Source organism: Hylobates moloch, unplaced genomic scaffold (assembly GCF_009828535.3).
Source record: "Hylobates moloch isolate HMO894 unplaced genomic scaffold, HMol_V3 SCAFFOLD_1, whole genome shotgun sequence".
Lineage (NCBI taxonomy): Eukaryota > Metazoa > Chordata > Mammalia > Primates > Hylobatidae > Hylobates > Hylobates moloch.
In genome coordinates, this window is record NW_026652276.1 from 164065710 (window position 1) to 164073035 (window position 7326).

Consider the following 7326-nt stretch of genomic DNA (forward strand, 5'->3'; position numbering starts at 1 on the left):
ATGTAACTTGACACACACAAATTACTTAATCTCATATTTTGAATACTCACTAGCTGATGGGAGGAATAATTAAGAATGATCAAGTCCACTGAGTCTTTGGGAGTTTAAATGGTGAATTATTACAATGTGGAAACAGATGTATCTCCTCTCCTTTGTTTCCCAAGGATTAAAAAAAAAAATTAGGTAGCAGCGGAAGTTGGAGCTATTGAATGGGGTTTATCATCTGTAATGTGCTCACATGCTGGAGTCTTTCAGAGAATCCAACCTTCCCATGGTATAAAGAATCCTTCCCACTGAGTGAAGGGTCTCAGCAAATATGGAGTCTCTCTCCAAATATGGCAGCTCTTCAGGAATCTATAATAGGGTCATATTCCTTTTAGAGAGGTGGGAAATTCTAGGAGAGTAGTCAATGGAGTCATGCTTCAAAGGACAGACCCCTGGGAGGACTCATATGATTTCTAATGGATGGTAGCTGGGACTGCTGTTGACCGCAGCATGTCCTGCCTGGGAGATCACAGTGACTACTGAGTCAGCCTTCTGGTGCCTGCTGAGACCCACATAGAACCTCGGTAGGCACAGTAGGCTGGATATAATTCCTGGGCTCTCATAAGGCAACAGAAGCCAACTTCAAACCCTTAAAAGAATTCAGGCTGTTTAACAGTGGGGATCTTCTAACAGAAGTGTGTGAATAAATGTCAGCCTCCCTCATGTAGAAATGTAAACCATAGTACATTTTGCCAAGTGAGTGTGTGAAGACTGGAATCTGTCCTATCTCAGCCTACTAAATTCAACTCAATTCATCATAACTATTTATTGAACGCCTTCTTTGTGTCTAGCTCTTTGCTTTACTCTGTAGTAAATACAAAAAGGAGGAATGAAGTCAGAAAGGTAGGCTATACAAAGTCTGTTTTGTATATGTGCTTTGATTTTTTCTTCTTAAACATTTCTCAGAGCAACCTTGAAAGGCTGTGCAGTTTAGATGAAAGGTCCAGCTTCATGTAGTGGAGAGTCAAAGTATTGACTTAAATAAGGTATAAATTTTTCTCTTTATAATCTAAGAGTCCAGAAGTGGTGGGGGGTCCAGGACTAGTATGATGGCCCTGCTCCAGGGACCCACACACTATCTGTTCCATTGCTCAGCCTTTGTGAGATGCTGCTTTCAGCCACACCGTCCAAGATGGCACTCCCCCCACCCACAGTCCCTTCCCTTGCAAACATCACTTCTGCTCACAGCCTGTTTGCATGGCCAAATCTTTCTGAGAAATAGAGGTTTTGTTATGGGCAGCTACATGTCCAGCTACATAGCAGAAATTCATTTATATGAAAGAAAAGAAAATGACCCAGATCTTGCAGAACATAGGTGATTATGATGTTCCCATTTTACAGTTAGGAAGCTGAGAATCATACAGCTTAAATAACCTTTCTAAGTTCCACAGACGTAACTACACTCCACTGCCTCTCTGTACTATAGTCCTATAGTTGCTTTAGGCTTTTAGCTGAGCTATTCCTGCCAGTATGAAGCCAATATGTGCATTTCTACAGTTAAGTTCTGTATCTTTTCTTTTCTCTTTCTTTTTCTCTTTCTTTCTTTCTTTTTCTTTCTTTCTTTTTTTCTCTCCTTCCTTCCTTTCTTTCTTTTTCTTTCTTTCTTTCTTTCTTTCTTTCTTTCTTTCTTTCTTTCTTTTTTCTTTCTTTCTTTCTTTCTTTCTTTCTTTCTTTCTTTCTTTCTTTCTTTCTTTTCTTTCTTTCTTTCTTTCTTTCGTTCGTTCTTTCTTTCCTGCTCTCTCTGTCTTTCTTTCTCTTGCTTTTCTCTCTCTCTCTTTTTTCCCTTTCTTTCTTTCCTTTCCTTTCCTTCCTTCCTTCCTTCCTTCCTTCCTTCCTTCCTTCCTTCCTTCCTCCCTCCCTCCCTCCCTTCTTTCCTCCCTTCCCTTCCCCTTCCTCTTTCTTTCTTTCTTTCTTTCTTTCTTTCTTTCTTTCTTTCTGTCTGTCTGTCTTGCTCAGGTGCCCAGGCTGGAGTGCAGTGACACAATCATGGCCCACTGCAATCTCAACCTCCTGGGCTTAAATGATCTTCCCATCTCAGCCTCCTAAGTAGCTAAGACTACAGGTGTGTGCCACCTTGCCTGGCTAATTTTAAAATTTTTGTAGAGATGGTGTCTCCCTGTGTTTCTCAGGTTGGTCTCAAACTCCTGGGCTTAAGCGATCCTCCCACCTCAACCTCCCAAAGTGTTGAGATTACAGATGTGAGCTACTGCTCCTGGCTCATATCCTTTATAGAAGGGGAAACAAGGCTGTGATGAAAAACTATTTCAGGTAGAGAATTTAAAAAGCTTAAGAGCTCTCGCCAGGCGTGGTGGCTCATGCCTGTAATCCCAGCACTTTGGGAGGCCGAGGCAGGAGGATCACGAGGTCAGGAGATCAAGACCATCCTGGCTAACATGGTGAAACTCCGTCTCTACCAAAAATACAAAAAATTAGCCAGGCGTGGTGGCAGGCGCCTGTAGTCCCAGCTACTCAGGAGGCTGAGGCAGGAGAATGGCTTGAACCCAGGAGGCGGAGCTTGCAGTGAGCCGAGATCACACCAGTGCACTCCAGCCTGGGCGACAGAGTGAGACTCCATCTCAAAAAAAAAAAAAAAAGCTTAAGAGCTCTCACTTACCAAAATAAAAATAATATATAATAATAATAATATTCTGAGTAAGTGGAAAGCCCATGAACTATGGGGAGAAGTTCAGCAAACCAAGCAGAGAGGCTGCCAAGGTGGGTAAGGCTGCCTAGAAAAAGATCAAGGAATTGGCCCTCCATTGCTCTGCTTTCATACTGTCATCTCCACCACAGTCACTATCACAACTACTTACCTCTGCCATTGTAACATGAAAGTAGCAATAGAATACATAAGCAAATGGGTGTGGCTAGGTTGCAATAAAACTTTATGATCATTGCAATTTGATTTTCATATGATTTTTCACATTACAAAATAGTCGTTTAATTTTTTCAACGTTTAAAATGTAAAAATAACATTGAGCTCATAAGTCATTTAAAAGAAAATGGTGGATACATCTGTACAATGGAGTACTATTCAGCAATAAAAAGAAATAAATTCTTGATACAGGCAACAACTCAGACAGACCTCAAGGACATTAAGTTGAGTCAAAACACCCAATCTCAAAGGTCATGTGCTGTTAGATTCCATTTACATAACATTCTCAAAATGATGAAATTATAGAGATGGAGAACAGATGAGTGGTTAGGGATCAGGCCTGACTGGATATAGTGCATAGCTGTGACTATATAGAGGTAGCTTCGGGGAGATTTTGTGATAAGGGAATAGTTCTGCATCTCGATTGAGGTGGAGGCTGCGTGAATCTACACATGTGATAAAATGGCATAGACACAAACATATACTGTACCCATATGAATTTCCTGGCTTTGACACTGTACTATAATTATGTAAAATGTAACCACTGGGGAAAACTGGGTGAAGAGTACATGGCACCTTTCTGTACTATCTTTGCAACTTCATGTGAGTCTATAACCATTTCAAAATAAAAAGTTGAAAAGATGAAAAACAGTGGGTTAGATTTTGTTCCTAAGCTATATAGGTTTTGAACAATTGGAATAGGAAAATTACATTTGCAGTATACATAATAGGGAAAATTAATATGCAGAATAAAGAATATACAATTCAACAAGAAAATAACAACTTTTCTTTTCTTTTTTTTTTTTTTAATGGAGTTTCACTCTTGTTGCCCAGGATGGAGTGCAATGGCGTGATCTCTGCTCACCACAACCTCCACCTCCCGGGTTCAAGCAGTTCTCTTGCCTCAGCCTCCCGAGTAGCTGGGATTACAGGCATGCGCCACCACACCCAGCTAATTTTATATTTTTAGTAGAGACGGGGTTTCCCCATGTTGGTCAGTCTGGTCTCAAACCCCCGACCTCAGGTGATCTGCCCACCTCGGACTCCCAAAGTGCTGGGATTACAGGCGTGGTTCACCATGCCCGGCCACAACCCATTTTTAAAAATGGATAAAGGATAAAGTAATTCACAGAGAAATATAGACAATAAAAATATTTTTAAAATTGCTAAACAGTACAGTAATAAAAAGTTAACTACAGCAAGCATTTTCCCACAGTAACAAAAACATACAGGATGAATATTGTCAAGTATTGACAACACTGTGGAGAAATGTATAGTGACAGACACTGTTGATAAGAGACTATATTGGTGAATTAACTTTAAAAGATAATTTGGTGGTTTATATAAAAAATTTGAGTAAGTCCACCATTCCATATCTCAGAATTTATTCTATGGATATACTTATACAGGATCACAAAGATATAAATGGAATGATGTTCACTGCTGTTTAGTTTTTTTTTTTAAAAAAGGTTTATTGAGGTTTAATTTACATAACATAACATTAGCTCATTTTAAGTATACAGGTCAATGACTTTCAGCAAATTTAGTTATACAATCCTTACCAAAATCCAATTTTAGAACATTTCATCAAAATGATCCTTCATGCCCATTTTCAGTCACTCCCTGTTCTCACCCCTAGCCCTAGGCAACCACTAATTTACTTTTGTCTGTATAGATTTGTAGTTTCTGGACATTCTATATAAGTAATACATTTTAGTTTTAATTGGGGTATGGCCAATACTCAGCATCATAAATCATCTTTTGCTAATGCTCTAGTACCAGCTATGGATATGATTTAAAATTATGCTCAAATTTAGCTTTAAAATCAAGAATACAGCTTCAATAAGGAGGAGATTAGGGAATATTAAGTGGCATGGGATATAAATTGATATTAATACATTTATATATATATATACTGACTTTATTCAGAATTTGATAAGCAAAATCAGTTGAACTTTGTCACAGAGTAATTCCGTGCAGCTGTTACATTTTTCCTCATCCGTAGGGGGATACAAAATTGATCTGTGCGTTTTCAAGGCAGGAGGCATTGGTACTTTGACAGAGTTCTATTCTGGCAACAGTATGCCTATTATGCCAAATGTCTAATGTACACCTAATGATTGTATTATACACAGAAAGCTGTTACGCACTGATTACCAACTGCTGTTTATAATCTTTCGAATACATTTTTCTCATGCTGGAAGAAAATGATGGAAAAAAGTCACACGAGGGAGAAAATGGAAAAGAAAGTGATCCATAAACAATGGGGCTTCATATAGCTCTATGTGGCTACATCAAGCCTCATGTGTTTGAGAATCACTGACAAGTTTTAGGAGAATAATGAATTTTTAGGTTTAAAAGCAATAAAGCAAATAGTAGCCTCTGATTTAATATGTACATAGGGGCCAGGGGTGTGGCAACACTTGATACTACGAGTCCAGTGCTGCTTGGGTCTAACGGCAACTGCTGGGCTGACTACACCCAGCCATAAATCATCAATCATCCTAATCAATGAGAGATCAGTTTTCCCATGGGGAAACTGCTGGTTTAAATGCTCAGGGCTGCTTTTTATGTTTGTTATCCAATTATGTTTTCAAATATTTTAGAGGTTCAGTAGAAAAGAAAATAAAGGGATTTGGTTCATTTGAGAATGGCAGGCACCAGGAAATTGAGCCACCCTGGTAGGAAATCAAGAAGGCATGGGGTATTCCCAAATGGGACTAGATCCCAAAAGCGCTACTTTCTTTCTATGTAGCATTAGAAGGCTACCATTTTGGAAGAAAAGTGGAAGGCAGTAAGAGTAGATGAGTCAGTTCCTCAAAAACCTGAACACAGAATTACCACATGATCCTGAAATATCACTCCTAGGTGTATATATAAATACACCCAGAAGAATTGAGAGCAGGGACTCAGATACTTGTACACCAATGTTCCTAGTGGCATTATTCTCAAAAACCAAAAGGTAGAAATAATCCTAGTGTTCGTCACCAGGCGAATTGATAACCAAAATGTAGTATAGCCATACTATGGGATATTATTCATTCTTTTTGTTTTTTTAAAGAGCCGGGGTCTCAGTATGTTGCCCAAAGCTGGTCTTGAACTCCTGGGCTCAAGCAATCCTCTTGCTTCAGCCTCCCAAAGTGCTGGAGAAATACTATTCATCCTTAAAAATGAAGGAAATTCAGATACATCTACAACATGAATAAACCTCGAAAATATTATGCTGAGTGACATAAGCTAGACTTAAAAGGAAAAATATTATATGATTTCACTTACATAAGGACCTAGAATAGGCAAATTCAAAGAAGCGAACAATAGAATGGTAGTTAGCAGAGGCTGGAGAGTGGGAGGAATAGGTAGTTATTGTTTAATGGATACAGAGTTTCTGTTTGGGCTGATTAAAAAATTCCGGAAATGGATAGTGGTGATAGCTACATAATACTGTGAATGTATTTTTTTTCTTTAAGAATATGGAACACTTCATGAATTTACATGTCATCCTTGCACAGGGGCCATGCTAATCTTCTCTGCATCGTTCCAATTTTAGTGTATGTGCCGTCAAAGCGAGCACATGAATGTATTTAATGTCACTGAAATGGCTAAAATGGAAACTTTCATGTTATGTATATTTTGCCACATTTTTTTAAAAGGACAAAAAAAGCATAATTGGGCAATAGGAAGATATAACAACAAATGTTACAATTAAACCTTTTGACAGCTGATAGTCCTGTTTTAACCTTCTCTGGGGTCTTAAGAAATTAGAATGCCAATTCTGGCCATTTATTTTCCTAGTGGGAGGAAGAAATGAGCTACTTTAACATTCTTTTTTTTTCTTTTTTTCTTTTATTTTTTTGAGAAAGGATCTCCCTCTGTTGCCCAGGCTGGAGTGCAGTGGTGCGATCTTGGCTCACTGCAAACTCCACCTTCCGGGCTCAAGTGATCCTCCCACCTCAGCCCCCTAAGTAGCTGGGACCACAGGTGCTACACCCAGCAAATTTTTCTATTTTTAGTAGAGACAGGGTTTCACCATGTTGCCCAGGCTGTTCTCAAACTCCTGAGCTCAAGTGACCCACCTGCCTCAGCCTCCCAAAGTGTGGGATTATAGGCATGAGCTACCGTGCCTGGCTCCTTTAACATTCTAGATTACAATTAATTTTTTCATTTATTGCTTCAATAAATAATTATTAAAGGCTTGCTATGTGCCAGGCACTGTTCCAGTTGTTAGTAAACAGAAAGAAAATGCTCTCCCCCAGCTTAGTGGAAGAGATATAATAAACAAAGAAATATTTATTTATTTATTCACTTATATTTTATTTTTAATAGAGATGGGGTCTTTATGTAGCCCAGGCTGGTCTCAAACTCTTGGGTTCAAAGGATCCTCCCAAAGTGCTGGTACTACTGCCAAA

At 38.9% G+C, this 7326-nt stretch overlaps 1 non-coding gene across 1 annotated transcript; it reads right to left on the reverse strand.

The window, feature by feature from the left end:
- Positions 1 to 6384: 6384 nt before the first annotated feature.
- Positions 6385 to 6491, reverse strand: LOC116809763 (U6 spliceosomal RNA). Its single transcript, XR_004369948.1, has one exon. It is a non-coding gene; the product is annotated as a U6 spliceosomal RNA (small nuclear RNA).
- Between the last annotated feature and the right edge of the window lie 835 nt (positions 6492 to 7326).